At 36.5% G+C, this 16,249-nt stretch overlaps 1 pseudogene; it reads right to left on the reverse strand.

Moving 5' to 3' along the window:
• Window positions 1-3,017: 3,017 nt before the first annotated feature.
• On the reverse strand, window positions 3,018-5,173 carry LOC101428738 (dermatan-sulfate epimerase pseudogene; annotated as a pseudogene).
• Between the last annotated feature and the right edge of the window lie 11,076 nt (window positions 5,174-16,249).

Raw genomic sequence — 16,249 nt, forward strand, 5'->3', positions numbered from 1 at the left:
CACTTAGGCAAAGAATGTGTACACTGATAATGAAGCTCTGAGTACAGTGAAGAAAGGTTATTAGCATTTATAGATGATGGCCCTGTTAGTAATTTCTCACATAGCCCTAACTTTGCTAAGTCTATAGATAACATTTGTTTTTAGATGTTATATGCCTGTAAATATATCTCTTCATACAAACAGCTTAATATAAAAAACATTCAAAGAACATTATGTTCAAGAAAAATGCAAACAATGGAAAAATATTCTTTTTTTCTGGACAGATGTTGGCATTTGGAGAAACATGTAAAAAATGAATTACCTTTACTCACTTTTTTAACAAACATATAGTCAAATAATTTCTACTAAATTCCTCCTCTGGTATAACAAAATATTAACGCCTGCAGTTGGTGTTTTCTTCTCGATGCTGAGGCAATGAAAAAATGTAAACGATTAGAAAACTAATCAATATAATCTGCATAATCAATAGCATCTAGGATAGTAGACTCTTGTACTTTTTAGCCCATATGTAAAGAGAGGAAGACTAAAAGAGAAAAGAACACAAAAACCTTGACCTTACCGTGCACATTTCAAAGCATGTATTATATAAATTGACTTACTTAATTGAGATCAATTACTTTGTCAGTTAATGTATTTAGTTCTAAATTCATATATTATATATAAAATACATAAAGCTAAAGGTATATAGGCACAAGGAGTCTTCAAAGGTCAATTAACACAAACTTTAAGACAGTTACTGGAATAATTTATCAGGTCAGCAAACAAAAGAATGTAGTGTTCATAAATGCATGGTTCTAGCAATAGTGAGAAAACAATTATTTCAATTTATTGTGTATGCAAAAGAGTATATGCTTAGAGAATACTGGGGCATCGAACTGTTTTGAACTTAACTTCAAACCTGATCATCTATTTCATTGCCTCTGGTAAGGCTGATCTAAATACCCTAGAAAAATGAACAGACATCTTACGTATTATGTTGGAATAAATCAAGGATAACCAAGTATTCTGATAAAATTTATTATATTTATGCAAAACCTAATGGTAATTGATTACATGAGATAAGGAATTCTAATGTCTCTATGCATTACATATGTTATAGAATGATCAGGAAGATGTAAAGTCTGGCTGAGACCTACATTAGCATAATTTCAGGAGTAACCTCCTGACTCACTTTAAAATCTCTTAGCCATAAAAATTCTATTTATTTAGTATTTCTCCCTTTAGGTCAAGGTCTTTATCCAAATGCATCACTGATTGTCTTAGCCAAAGCAGTGCTACTGCAAAGTACCAGAAATCTGTTGGCATTTATAAAGGGTACTTATTTGGGGTAGAAGCTCACAGTCACAAGGCCATAAAGTGTAAATTATGTCCCTTACTGAAGTCTGTTGTCCTATGCTGGAGCAAGATGGGCTGCCGGTCTCGGCCAGGGTCCAGCCTTCGCCTCCTCCTAAGGCTCGTGGTCCCAGCTCCTTCTGTTCTCAGCTGTAGGCTGAGCTCTTCCTAGGCCTGTCTTTCTGGGCTCAGCTGCTCTGTTCTCTTCACAAGGTCACCTGTTGACTGTCGGGTTCATCTCTCCACCCGGGCCGCTGTCATGTCTACTGGGTTCTCTCTCTTCCTCTGCATTCTTCTCCGTGTATTTACTTTTGTAGGAGAGTCTGTTTATCCCCAAGGGGGCTGGGACTTGACGCACAGTCGCACTTTAATGACGTGGTGGGATCAAAGCCCTAATAGTAACATAATTTAATCAGACATCTCAGCTGAATCTAATACAATCAAAGGGTTATCACACCAGAAGAACAGACGAGTTTACAAACATATTCTATGTTTCTTTTTGGAATTCATAAATAATATCCAACTGCCACAATAAAATAATTAACACATGTTAATAATTCCTCCCACGTGGGGAGTAAAGTAGAGCGTTTATGTGCCTAGTTTAACAAGTAAGTTTTCAGGGGTAACTCTTAGGAATTAATTATACTTAGGCTTAATTTCATTATTACACAAATAAGGTTCATAAATGAAAGCATTATGATCGAGGGCTTGGATTATTGGCCTGTTTTTATGTTTGTTTGCTTTTTCACAATTAGAATCAGTTTATTTAGGAAAATAAACGAAGTTTTTTTTTTAATTGAAAAACATAAAAATCATATACAAATTTTAGCTTCATCTTATTTGGTATTAAAATCCACCTTTAGGATGCAAAACACTTTATTCTGAATAGTTTAGTCAATGAGTCTACTACAGTTTTCCATGCAAAGAAAATACAAAAGTAAATTATCTTTAGCTGTTTTACTTATTGAACAACCAATGAGTGGCTAAAAGCAATTAACTCTAGGTATGCTGAGACCGCCATCACCGACACATCCATTCCTGGACAAATCTTTTCTACTGGAAATGCATTTTAAGTTTTTAATGATCTTCTGCCATCATATTTACTATGTTATCTGAATGCCAAGCCAATAAGCTGACTGCACTATTCACTTTCACTAAAGCACTATTTCTCCAAGGAAACTGATTCCACCACAATCAGGGCTTAAAAACATTTATTTCTCAACATGATTATCTCACTGAAAAATAATTGTATTCCTCAGACTGCGTGCTTTAGTCTTTTCCATAAAACACTATCTGGAAATTGCTAAATAGCATTCAATTAATACTAAGCAAACCCAATTCCATGTAAGTCTTTTTTTTTCTCTTGAGAAAAAAATATTACTTAACACCAGAATTTCTTTTTCTTCTATGATAGTATTATGTGGACTGCTAAATTAGCAAAGCAAAACACTTCCTGGAATCCCATGGGACAACTAAGTTACTCTTAATCCTCTGAAAATTTCTTTGCCTGCTCCAAATCTGACTTCACCATGTCCCTGCTTCCTTGTCTGAATATATTTTCCCCTTAATTTGTTAAAATGAATCTGAGCGGGAAAAAAACAGCAACAAACAATGAAAGTGATGAAAAAAACATTTACTTTTTGCTTAGACCCTTGTGATCACAGGATAATATGCAACTTAGAATACTAACACTGTGACTACGAACCAGTACTGTGCAACCACCGAAAAAATGCAGCTCCCTATTAGAAGGACTGCATAAACACATCTTTGGCCAGGTAAGCTCTGCACCCTCTGGCAATAAGTCAGTTGCAATGCCAACATGGCAAAGAAAATATCAATGTTCCCAATCAAGAACGAGCTGATAAATGAAGCAGATAGGGCAGGGGCTCTGATGTGTGAGTATGTATCATCATCTGTGCCTGTCCAAACTGGCCTTTCATCAAGGGACCATTTTTGTGTTTCTCATAAGTTACATCTGCAAAATCTAAAAGGTCTTTCATTTCTTCATCTTCATCCACGGGCAGTTCTCTCTCTGCCAAAATCCAAGCTTTCTGTTAAGGCTTTTTCTCATTGACTTCAATCTGTGCAAAAATGTCAGGGACACATCCACACATTTATACTGTTTGCCTGCCCTCCAGTTCTTCCTTGACTCGCTTTGCTGCTGCTGCTGCTGCTGTTGCTGTGATATGGCAAAAATCCAGTCGATGGTGTTCGCAGTCTGTCTCTTATCTGCAAATCTCAGCAGGTGCTCAGCGGTCTTCCCAAAGCTAGCTGTGTTTAGGACTCGGGACAGGATTTGCTTCTCCAGCAGCTGGAACAATGGTTTACAACTGTGCTGTTCCACAATCACAGCATAATCTTTCATCTCAGGGAAAGTGATGCTTCCGATAGCTGAACTCCATTAAAACAGGATTTTGTGATGCTCTTCAGTGGCCTGTAAAAAGGCAGCCTATGGTCTCAGCCATCCAAAGGTAGGTTGCCCAGGCATGTTTGCTGATTGCTATGAACACCTCCAGTTGCTGAGGGTCTGCATGGATACTGAAGCTCTGAATATCTACAGATGGCCCAATGAAAAGTTAAGCTGCCCTGGTGATGGGATTTCAGAGGTGCATTCACATAAGTTGTCCCATTGTAAGGATAGCCACCAGGGTATGGCACTGAAGCAAAATTGCTCTCTTGCTGTAGCCAGTATCAACCATCCAGAACCTTTTACAGAGACTGACTCACTGCCTGATGAATGCTCCGTGGACCCCATCTACCCTGTCTCCTCAAAAGGCACATCCACATTGTGGAAGAAACTTGCTGTTCTCTCCAGAAGTCTCCCCACTGCCATGTGTATTTGGTTCACAAGGAAGAGATGCTGCAGATACAGGAGGATCAGATTCCTCTGAACGTTGAGATTAAGCAGGAGGTTAAAAGATGCCACACCTTCTCCTCAGATGAAAACCACCCTATTTTTCTGCAGTGCTGCAGTCACTCTCCTTTGACACTTAGCTCCCATGTTATGCTTGTATTTAGGCCATTTTCTGTGGTCTGATCTTCCCAGGGAGACAAACAGCTCTATGACACAGCTGGGGAAGACATCAAAACATTGTCGAGGAAGGTGTACAGTGGTCCATAGAGAGCCTCAGTAATGAAAGGCACATCATGGGGAGGAAAAGTAAATGAGATTTGATTGGTATGTTCACGCCCTGCATTAAAATTTCTCCAGCCTTTGATCCAGTCATTATATTTGTTTCTGAAGACAATGACAAATATTGCACATTTCCCAAGTTTTCCTAACTTGAAGGATTGGAAAGGTTGGTTGGTTTCTGCAGGTACTGCACTTCCATTAAGTCTTCAAATTAATGCAATGCAGGGGTGCCAAAATCTGGAGGAGGAAGAGATTTCAAGCTGGCAACATATCAGAGAAATTCCATGTGAAGAAGGCACCAGTGCTATCTCTAGATGGTGTCCCTGACCTTCCCTTATGTGGTACCTTCTGAGTCAGGCAACCAACCAGTTACCACTGCCATGATGCATAACAAAACTTATCCAGGAACACTAATTGACTGTCCAGACCATAAAACCAGTTGTAATTTCAGTCTGCAATAGCCACAGCAATTTTGAAACCTTGACAGGATGGTACAATATATAAATGCAAGTTGCTGTGTAAGCCATGGATGGCCAAAGTAGCTGGTATCAAAATGCCTTTGAACAAGAAACATACTAGAAGAGTGATCTAGTGGTGGAGCTGCCAAATTTAAGTTCTTCATAAAGGGAGCTGTCGAAACAAGGCCAGAGATGTCTCCATGATGTTCAGAACTTGTTTGGTCTACAAATAGGTCACCTGAAGATACCCTTCACTGACTCATTTCTAACTTAGAAGGTTTGGTGTAATTATAAGCTTTTTTCCTAACTCTATGGTAACGTGACTATGGTGGTTGACTAGAGGAAATTAAAGGAGACATTTCCTATTCCTTCTCCTTAGGCTCCCAAGCGGATTCTTAGAAACCCATCTTTTCTAATTTGATCGACTACAGCTAAGCTTGTGTTGACAAGAAACCAGACTTGAATCTATAGAGACTGTCTTACATTAGGCTGTTCTTAACAGCAACCATAATTAAACAGAAATTTCAGTAAAACTCATTAAAATAATCTTAAATTGCACAAATTTAATCATAAGTTATTATAAAAGAATTTCAATTAATTTTCATGATCTGATTATATTGATGCTTAATTACTGCATTGTTCTGCGTCTCTTTTGTCTTATCTCTAACTAAATTATAAGATCTGTGAAGGTGATGTCCAAGTTAGACACTTTGCTTTTATTTTTGTAGTGCAAGCATACCACGCAGGTATTATAGGTTTGGTTCAAAAATTTATTGAATATAGCAATAAAGTGAGTCACAAGAATTTTTTGGTTCCCCACAGCACCTAACAGTTCTATTTACACAATATCATAGTCTATTAAGTGTGCAATAGCACTGTATCTAAAAAAACAATGTATGTGCCTTGAAATTTATCTAACATTCTAAATCCTTTATTGTCACTTCAACAATGTTCCCAGCATCTTCACCAGCAATAGATGCAAGCTCAAGAAACTACTTTATTTCTCCCCCATAAGCAGTAACTCCTCACCCATTAAAGTTTTTTCATGAGATTGCAGCCATTCTGGCACATCTTCAAGCTCTACTTCCAATTCCAACTCTCTTTGTTATTTCACCACATATGCAGTGACATTCTCCACTTAAGTCATGAACTCTCCAAACTCATCCATGAGGTCAGAATCAACTTTTTCCAAACTCCTGTTAATGTTGACATTTTGACTTCCATCTGTGAATCACAAATGTTCTTAATGACTTCTTAAATGGTGACTCCTTTCCAGAAGGTTTTCAATTTACTTTGTCCAGACAAATCAGAGGAATCCCTCTACAGCCCTATGAAATGTATTTCTTAAATAATAAGCCTTGAAAATTGAAATCACTCCTTAATCCACGGAATGCAAAACAGATGTTGTTATTAGCAGGCATGAAAAAAGCATTAATATCATTGTACATTTCAGTCAGAGCTCTGGGTGACCAAGTGCATTGCCAACAAATACCAAAACGTTGAAAGTACTCTTTTTGCCCCCAGCAATATGACTCAATGGTGGGCTTAAAATATTCAGTAAACTATGTTCTAAACCAAGGTGCTGTCATCCAACTTGTTGTTCCATTTATGAAGAAGAGGCAGAGTAGACTTAGTGTAATTCTTTAAGGGCCCTGGGATTTCCAGAATGGTAAATGAGCGCTGGCTTCAACTTAAAGTCACTAGCTGCGTTAGCCTAAAAAGCAAGTCAGCTTGTCCTCTGAAGCCAGGCATTGACTTCTCTTCACTAGCTATGCAAGTCTTAGATGGCGTTCTCCCAACATAAGGCTGCCTCATCTACACTGGATATCTGTTGTTTGGTGTAATCACTTTCATCAGTTATCTTAGCTGGATCTTCTGGATAACTTGCTGCTCCTTCAACTTGCACTTTTATGTTACAGAAAAACCAATCTCTTCTAGCTTCAAAATTTTCTTCTGCAGCTTCGTCACCTGTCTTACAATTCATAAAACTGAAGAAAGTTAGGGCCTTGCTCTGTTTTAGGCTTTGCCTTAAAGGAATATTGTGGCTGATTTGATCTTCTCTCCAGACCACTAAAACTTTCTCCATATCAACAATATTAAGACTGTTTCACTTTCTTATCACTCATGTGGTCACTGGTGGAGCACTTTTCATTTCCTTCAAGAACGTTTCCTTGGCATTCACAACTTGGCTAAATGGCCCAAGAGGCCTTGCTTTCACCCTATCAGAGCTTTCCGCATGCTTTCCTCTCTAAGCTTAATCATCTCGTTTTTTATTTAAAGTGAGAGACGTGCAACTCTTCCTTTTACATGGACTCTTAGAGGCCATTGTAAGGTTACTAATTGGCCTTATTTCATATTGTAATGTCTTAGGGAACCGGGAGGCTTGAGGAGAGGGAGAGAGACAGGCAAGAGTCTGTTGATGGAGCAGTCAGAACACACACATTTATTGAGTAACTTTCCCATTTAGCATGGGAGCTGTTTGTGTTACCCAAAACAAGTACAATAGGAGTATCAACAAAGATTGTAGATCATAAATAACCATAACAGACAAAGCAGTAACAAAAAAGTTTGCAATATACCAAGAATTACCAAAATGTAAGCACGTGCTGTTGGAAAAATGGCACTGATGGACATGCTTGATTCAGGGTTGGCACAAACTTTCACTTGTGAAAAATGCAGTACCTGTGAAGCAAAATAAAATTAAGTGCAAGGAAATGAGGTATTCCTGTACATAACACTAAGCAAAGAATATATTTAAGTATTTAATTTTTATTGAAATGAACTTCCTTCTGGGTTGTACACTTTTATTAATAATGTAAATGAACAAAAATTTACCCTAACAAAAAATAAAATGTTACCAATTCATGGTAGAATTATTCTTGAGTTTTCTTTTTGGAATGTGATTTTTTCATATTTTCAAAGTATTTACAATAGAAAGCTATTTCATGATGAAAAAAATTTTAATACACTATTTTTGGAATATTCCTCCATGAAACCCTTATAATATATAAAAGTAAACAAGAAAAAACAAATTGCTAGAAACAAATAAATAACTGTAGCAAGAAAGTACAATATATAATTTAAAATTTAGCTAGGAGGAAACCCGAAAATCTATTATCACAAACATTTAAAAAGAAGATGCACATATTTCCACCATTTTAAAGATTGATTAAGTAGCCCATTAACTGAATAAAATTATTTCAAGTATACACCTGTCAGGTGGTTCCGAATAACTTGTAATGAAATCAGGTGGATAGTTTTAAAGCTTTCAGGACTAAGGGCAAAACAAATTATTTGAGTGAGAAGAAACACATAATATTGTGTAGGTCAAGGAACCCTTTTTTTTTTTTTTTTAAGATTTATTTTTTATTTATTTCTCTCCCCCTTCCCCCCTCTCCTCCCCGGTTGTCTGCTCTCTGTGTCCATTCGCTGTGTGTTCTTCTGTGACTGCTTCTGTCCTTATCAGCGGCACGGGAATCTGTTTCTTTTTCTTGCGTCATCTTGCTGTGTCATTTCTCCATGTGTGCAGCCCCATTCCTGGGCAGGCTGCACTTTCTTTCGTGCTGGGTGGCTCTCCTTACAGGGCGCACTCCTTGCGCATGGGGCTCCCCTACGCGGGGGACACCCCTGCGTGGCAGGGCACTCCTTGCGCGCATCAGCACTGCGCATGGGCCAGCTCCACACGGGTCAAGGAGGCCCGGGGTTTGAACCACGGACCTCCCATGTGGTAGGCAGACGCCCTATCCATTGGGCCAAGTCCACTTCCCACAAGGAACCCTTTTGATAATTTTTTCTCAGTCTTTCTTAGAAGATGCAGGAAAAGAAAATCAATTTTCATATTTAACCATGAGTTTCTCAATCAGATTTATTGTCAGATAATAAATGCAGGTGTGATAGTAAGACTGTGTTTCAATAGATGAGAAACTCTCATTGTCAAACAATCATTAAATATCAATTAAAAATAAATTTATCACCATTATCACCTCCAAACAACACCAATAGCACATATTCTTATTCTAAGGCTAAGCTTCCCCAAAGTCACTGGGTCTGCAAATATCCCTGCTACTCAAACACTCCCTGAAAGTCAATGCTCCTATACTCACTGCACTTAAGGAAGACACAAGATAAAGGATGAAATGCTCAGAATGAATTTTAAAGTCAATATTGTAACCACCCTATGGTCAAACATGATTTCACTTCTTTTGCACACTTCTCAATTTAGGTTTTGACCTATAAAGGAAAGAAAATAAAAGTCACTGCAAATGGAAGTAGGGATTATCTATGACTCCCTTTCCCACAAAAGGTCCTGAGAAACTGAAATTTAGGATGAGATGCAGAAGTATAACTTCCTGGGTGATTCTTCCCACAAATTGTTCCTCCCTCTTCTATGGTAACTAAAAGAATGATTTATGTAAATCTTTATTGTTTAAGTAATGTAAGTTGCTTTTTTCTGCTCATGACAATTGGAAACTGAATTCAAAAATAATGAATAATATGATACCCTTCACAAGTTTGGCCCTCAATAAAATATTTGTTGGATGACTGAGTAAATAATCAATACCAGGCAAGGAAATAACACCTAAGTCATCTACCTGTTTAAGTCATCATCATCACAAAGATGTACTGAATATTTAACATATTTTCTTAGAAGAGTGTCAGGTGCAGTATGCAAGTATCATCATGGTTTGTAATATATAACATATGACATAGAAACCTGACTGAAATGATGTCATACACCCTTGAAGTTGATAAAGAGAGCAATTTTGTCATAACAACCTAAAAATACTGCCTTCGATTTTGTCATCTTAGTCTCATAAAGGAGTTACCCAAATCTACAAGAAATCATATCCCAAAATTTATGCACACATTTCTCAACATACGGTGGCTTTCATGAACCAGAACGCAGAAGAGAATGAAGAGGTCTGTTTTACGAGCCAGAACCTGACACCAGCCACTGCTGTTATCAACTTCAGTTACCTGACAATACGAGGGAGGCCACCGTGGGGCCAGTGGTCATTTCATGCTCACTGAGCCTCAGGGGGCAGGAGAGGAGTCTATTTCTCCAAATGTCATCTTCCAAGTTGCCACTTACATTCTCAACCAGCTGTATAAAAGATAAACCATTTGGATTTTCTAGAGTTAAAAAAGCAAATGTCTACTAACAGTGCTGCAACTATTTATTATAATTGTTTTAACTGTTAAGAAAACTTTAATGAAATGGCAACTTTTTCTAAGATTTTTCTGAACAGTCAAACCTATTAGAAAAAGTTGATTTGCTATTAATTAGCCTTTGATTAAGTGAAAGAAGATAATACTAATTTGAAACACATTTTTCCTCTTTTTGTTGGTTAGTGCTATGATGCACAGAAATACAAGATTTCAGACAATGTACTAGTCATCCCCACTTTGGGAAATAGTTACTAGATAATATTAATTAATATGTTAATTCAATTAAAAGAGAATTGGTTTAAAAAAAACTCTATTTTGCATTGCACATTAAATTTAGTACTGCCAAGAAGAAACTAAAGATTTATTTTTATTTATTTCTTCCCCTGCCCCGGTTGTCTGCTCTCTGCGTCCATTCACTGTGTGCTCTTCTGTGACCACTTCTATCCTTATCAGTGGCACTGGGAATCTGTGTTTCTTTTTGTTGCGTCATCTTGTTGTGTCAGCTCTCCGTGTGTGCGGCACCATTCCTGGGCAGGCTGCACTTTCTTTCGCACTGGGCAGCTCTCCTTATGGGGCGCACTCCTTGCACGTGGGGCTCCACGTGGCAGGGCACTCCTTGCGCGCATCAGCACTGCACATGGGCCAGCTCCACATGGGTCAAGGAGGCCCAGAGTTTGAACTGTGGACCTCCCATGCGGTAGGTGGACGTCATAATCATTGGGCCAAGTCCACTTCTCTATAATGGGTCTTATATTAACTTTGTACAATTATCCTTTATGATTTAATGACTATCAATATTGTTATCTCTCTGAATCTAACTGTTTGCATTGAATAAATATAAATATTTCCTGTAGCATTTTTTGTTATGAACACAATTTAAAAAATACTTTTTTGAGAGTGAATAAAAATCAAATTAAAATCAAATTTATAAAAAACTACGTGATATCATTTAGCCTTCTAAAACATTATATTCATTTACGCAAATAAAAAGAGAAATATATGGGGATATGCTATAGGATATGCTAACCAAAAGGATGAAAATATGCATATAAAGATTTGAAACAAAGCAGTCTAAATCAGTATAACTAATATATCATGTAATAATCTATGATGTGTATATGAGAAAATGTGTTTTATTCTGTTTTAAATAATGAAAACCAAGAATTTGTCAAGTTCCCATGACTTTCCCACCGATTTTATATTGAAATCAGGTAAAAGCAAAAGTTAATGGAAACAATTATTAAAGTGAGAAAAAAATTAAAAGTTGCACTGAAGCATGGAAATTTTACATTTAAGTATCATAATTTAATTCCATTTAAAGGGATTAATTTTTCCTATTTACTATTTACTTTCAACCAATAATGACAAGTTAAAAATTATTATGAATGGAAGAGTTATTAATGATCACTGAATGTGCAGGTAGGTAAAACTATTTTACAATATTTGCTTTTTAAAATTCTGATTTGATTTTTTCAAAGCTTCAATTGTATTGATATTTCATTGTAAATAAATTAATGAATTAGTAAAATTTTAAGTTTTTATCCAAATTTCTTAATATAAAATCACTGTTAAATGTGCTTATTAAAATAACGTATAAATCACCTGTATGAAAAAGCAAGAACATCAGGAACCAAGGAAATCTCCAAGACTCTCCTTTCCTACCTTCCTTATGGTCATGAGCTAAGAGCTGATCAAGGCAATATGATTCCCATAGGATTTTTAGCTCATTCTGACCTTCCTCATCAATGAGCTAAAACCCTGGAATCAGGTTTATAAAGCTAATTATATTTTTATATGTAAAAAAAATTAAATGCAAATATTTGGCCTACTGAGTTACACAGTATTAAATAAAATATTAATAAACAATGAATAGGACACAAAATAAGGGATCCAATCCTGACTTCGCCATTTACTAAATGTGTTGACATTATTATAAATTCAGTTTCCTTACCTGTAATTTAGACATAATGTAGCTCTACTACGGGGCTGCTTCAAGTCCAATAGAAGACAATACATTTAAAATACACTGGAAATTAGTAGCTTGTTGAACACAAGTCAAATTTCACTATAATTATATACAGAGGTGTCTTAGTTTGCAGGGCTGCTATGACAAATACCAACCAACTGGTTGCCTTAAATGACATGCATTTATTATCTCATGATTTTGGAACCTGGGCATCCACCACGAAGGTACTGGCAGGGCTTGTTTTCTCACAGAGTCGTAGGGTCCCGGTCGTCTTCTGTCACATCGTGATCTCTCTCTCCCCTCGTATCTGCCCCTCTGATTTCTGCTGACTTCTGGATTCTTCCAAACTACGTCCTTTGCTCATAAGGGCTGTCATATGAAGGTTAAGGTTAAGGTTCAACCGGGTTCAATCTGACTTCATCAAAATAGGATCTTTCAAGATCCTACTCACAAATGAATCCACACCTGGATTAATATCGGCATCTTTAAAGATCATATCTACAAGTTCAAATCTATAGGAATGTGGATTAAGACTTGAACATGTCTTGTAGGGGATTGGATTCAACGCCTAACAACAGGTGACATAAATAATAGCACTTTATCACTACTCTAAAGAAAATAATCCGTTTATAGTAAAAAAAAAAAATCACTGTTTTAGTATTTCTTTTCCTTAGGGAAAAAATAGAATATATTATTTGGGACTCCAAAGTCTTTTAAAATTTCCAACAGACTTAAACATGTAGATAAATTTCCCTATTTAAAGAGAAATGTTCTCTTTAATGAGTCTTTTAAAAAATATTTTCACAGACTGAATTCAAATTCCTCACTCAGGAATGATTAAAGGTCAGGTGTCTTCCACTCTCCTCCCGCCCCCACCCTTTCTCTGTTCTTTTTCTCACTCTGTCCCTCAATTAACAGTTAAAAGAATTTCAGCAGGGATCCACAGATAGGAAGTCTGTGACGGGCCTCTTGGAGGGGAGGCTATGGCAGTCATGGGATTACTTCATGGATTTAAGACAATGATTCCATGTTTATATGCTGAGACATCTAGACCTGTATCTTCTTACTGATGGTTAGAGTCAATCCTGTTATCACCCCAATTCACCATTCAATGTTTACAAAAACTAAATTACCAATTAAGTAGATAAAGGTAACAGGGGTAAACTCTGAGCATTTGTCTGTGGCATCAAATGCAAATAACAAAAACTGAAGGCTGTCATTGTATTTGTGGACTCTTACGCAGTGTCCTGCACTGCAGTGTTTCTCAGTGGGTGAGTACTCAACAGGTGAAGAAATTCTTCATGGTTTTTCATGGCAAAATAATGGCCTGACCCAAGCATGTCTATGTCTTAAAGCTTGCAACCTGTGAACAGGTTATTTATGTGGCAAAAGGGAATCACAGATGTGATTGCGTTATGGGTTTTGAGAGGGGAGATTAAACTGGATTATCTGAGTGGGCCCAATCTAATGACCGCAATCCTTAAAAGTCAAGAACTTTTCCCAGATGAAGTCAGAGGAGATATGACTACAGAAGAATGGTTAGAGAGATGCAACTTGGCAGGCTTTGAAAACGGAGGAAGGAGGCATTGCATCAAATAATGTGGTAACCTCTAGAAGTTAGAAAAGGCAAGAGATGGACTCTTCCCAGAACCTCCAGAAAGGAACACCACATGGTCCTGCCAACTCTGATTTCAGACAAGTGCTTGCCAGACTTCTCCATAACTTAAGTTTGTGCTGAGTTGTTCCAGCAGCAATAGGAAATAAATACAGTGCTGGGCTTTGCTAAGAAAGGTAAGGTAAAATTATTAGCACCCTTTCCAAGCCCCTTTCTATGCAAAGCCAGAAGCGCATCCAGGTTATTGTCACAACTGATAAAGGCCTCTCACTTTTCCAAATGCAACACTAGCCCCAGAGGAGAACCACTGTATCACTGAACTTGCAAAAAAAAATTGGCAAAGGCAGGAAACAGCTGTGGCTCAATCAACTGGGTGCCCGTCTACCATATGGGAGGTCCTGGGTTCGCATCCCAGGGCCTCCTTGTGAAGGCAGGCTCATCCACACGCTGTGGAGAGCTGACGGCCCTCGCCCGCAGACAGCTGGCAGAGCAAGATGACCCAACAAAGGGAGACAAGCAGACACAGAAGAACGTAAAGCAAACGGACACAAAGAGCAGACAGCAAGCAAAGCAGTAAGGGGGGAGAGGATAAATATATAATAAATCTTTAATTGGCAAGGGCAAAATTAGATTCTAATGTCAAAATTCAAATCTTTTGATAAACCTTTTAAAAAATCAACTTTGCTGCATTAGTAAGCTGTATTTCCTATCAAAATAAAACGGCTGAGACATACCTACTTCACACCACATTGTTTACAATGTAAAATTTGCTTGAAAGGCAATTTTATTTTAACTTTCTGAACAAATCAAATTATTTATTAGTACAGCCATTAGGAAGTCAGGGCTAGTAGGAAGTTCAAACGAGGCCCAAAAGGAGCAGAGAGATATTTTTGACTCTAGGGAAATATGAAGAATATTTAAAACCTATTTGATAATACATGAAACATGATTAATTTGGTCATTAAAAGCCCAGGAAATTTTGACATTGTTTTGATTCTTGATTCCATATATGAAATCAAAAAGAAAAAGCGTTATTTTATTCTCCTGAGTAGTTAAGGAAAGAATAGAAAACTCTGCTAATTAAAATGTCATGACTAGTATTTTTAAAAACATTAAACAAAAATGTATATGTATTTCAAATTTAAACAGAACTCATTTCAATATTTACATATTTTTCAAATAGCGGGACTTTTGGTTAGCTCTAATAAGCAAGTCTCAATTTCAAAATAATATAAAAGGTGTTAAACATTTAACTAAAATTATTAAAAACCAAGAATCTGGAATGAATACGCAAATTGTTTCTTATTTTCTTCTTAAAATGCATATCTTATAAACAAGTATATGTTAATTTAAAAATTGCTCACCATGTTTTATACTGAAATATATGCCACAGAATTTAAAGTATGTGTTTATAGAGTTTTTAATTTTTGAAAAATTTAATTATAATTTTTTAGGAAGTTTACATTGCTCTTGGCACAAATGCCTACTTACTAGTATCTTGATTTTTTGTGCCTTCTATATCTGGAACTTTCCAGATAAAAATTCATAAATTCAGGATACCCTTCGTTGAAATGTAAAGCCAACAAAGCTAAGCAGAGAAAATTAAAATGATCTTGCATGCTTTGTTTCAAACCCTGAAATAAACAAAATACTTTATGTGATAATCTACTTAAATATTTATAATTTTAACTATAAATAATAAATATATTATCTCATAAAAATACATATGCTCTTCACTCTTCACTAGAGTAGACAACATGTTCTATTTTCTAAATAATTTATTCCCTATTAATCAGATAGAAATAAAGATAACTTCATAGCCACTTTGCACTAAAACATAAATAGTACTTAATCTACCTTTAAAATATTCTTAATCAGCTTCAAGTAATAAATAGTTCAGGAAAGAAACATTATAATTTTATTTATCGCAATGCTTATTATGCAGTCGGATGGTTTTCATCACAAAGGCCTAATACACTTTCATCTTCACAGAAAAATATAAAATGTCCTTCGAAATAAAGCAGACCTTCCAAAGACATCAGTCAGTCCATTGTGAAAATATAACAGCTTTGTCACTTTCACCCTGGAGATTTCTGTCAGTCACCAATCTGGTGTCACTATAGAATTACAGTTACAGTGCACTATCAATGCCTGCTGTGTCCTTTGGGAAACAAAGCCTTTCTGGTTGAACTTTATGATTTAGTCCCAAAGGCAGAAGAACAAAGCTTTGATAAGCAGGCAGGACACATCCTTCTTCCAAAATTCTGAAGAGGGAAGATAGAATCTATTTGCAATTTTTTGGTGTATTACAGATTAAACTGAATATTAAACAAATTCCTCTAGTCCATAATTAGTATTAGCTGTCTCTTTGAGTCTGCTTCAACAAAATTACATTGTTTCACAATTTTCAAAAGTACCTGTCATTTTTAATATGCTTCTTATTGCCTTATGGAGCAATTATCAGCGTAACAATGGTTCCATTTGTAAAGAGGCAGGTAAAAGGAAGCAAACGTTCCCCCTCCTCTTCTTAGAAGTCCCAAAAAGCTTTTCAAATTTTATATTACATTAAAGCAAAA

The sequence above is a fragment of the Dasypus novemcinctus genome, chromosome 1 (assembly GCF_030445035.2).
Source record: "Dasypus novemcinctus isolate mDasNov1 chromosome 1, mDasNov1.1.hap2, whole genome shotgun sequence".
NCBI lineage: Eukaryota > Metazoa > Chordata > Mammalia > Cingulata > Dasypodidae > Dasypus > Dasypus novemcinctus.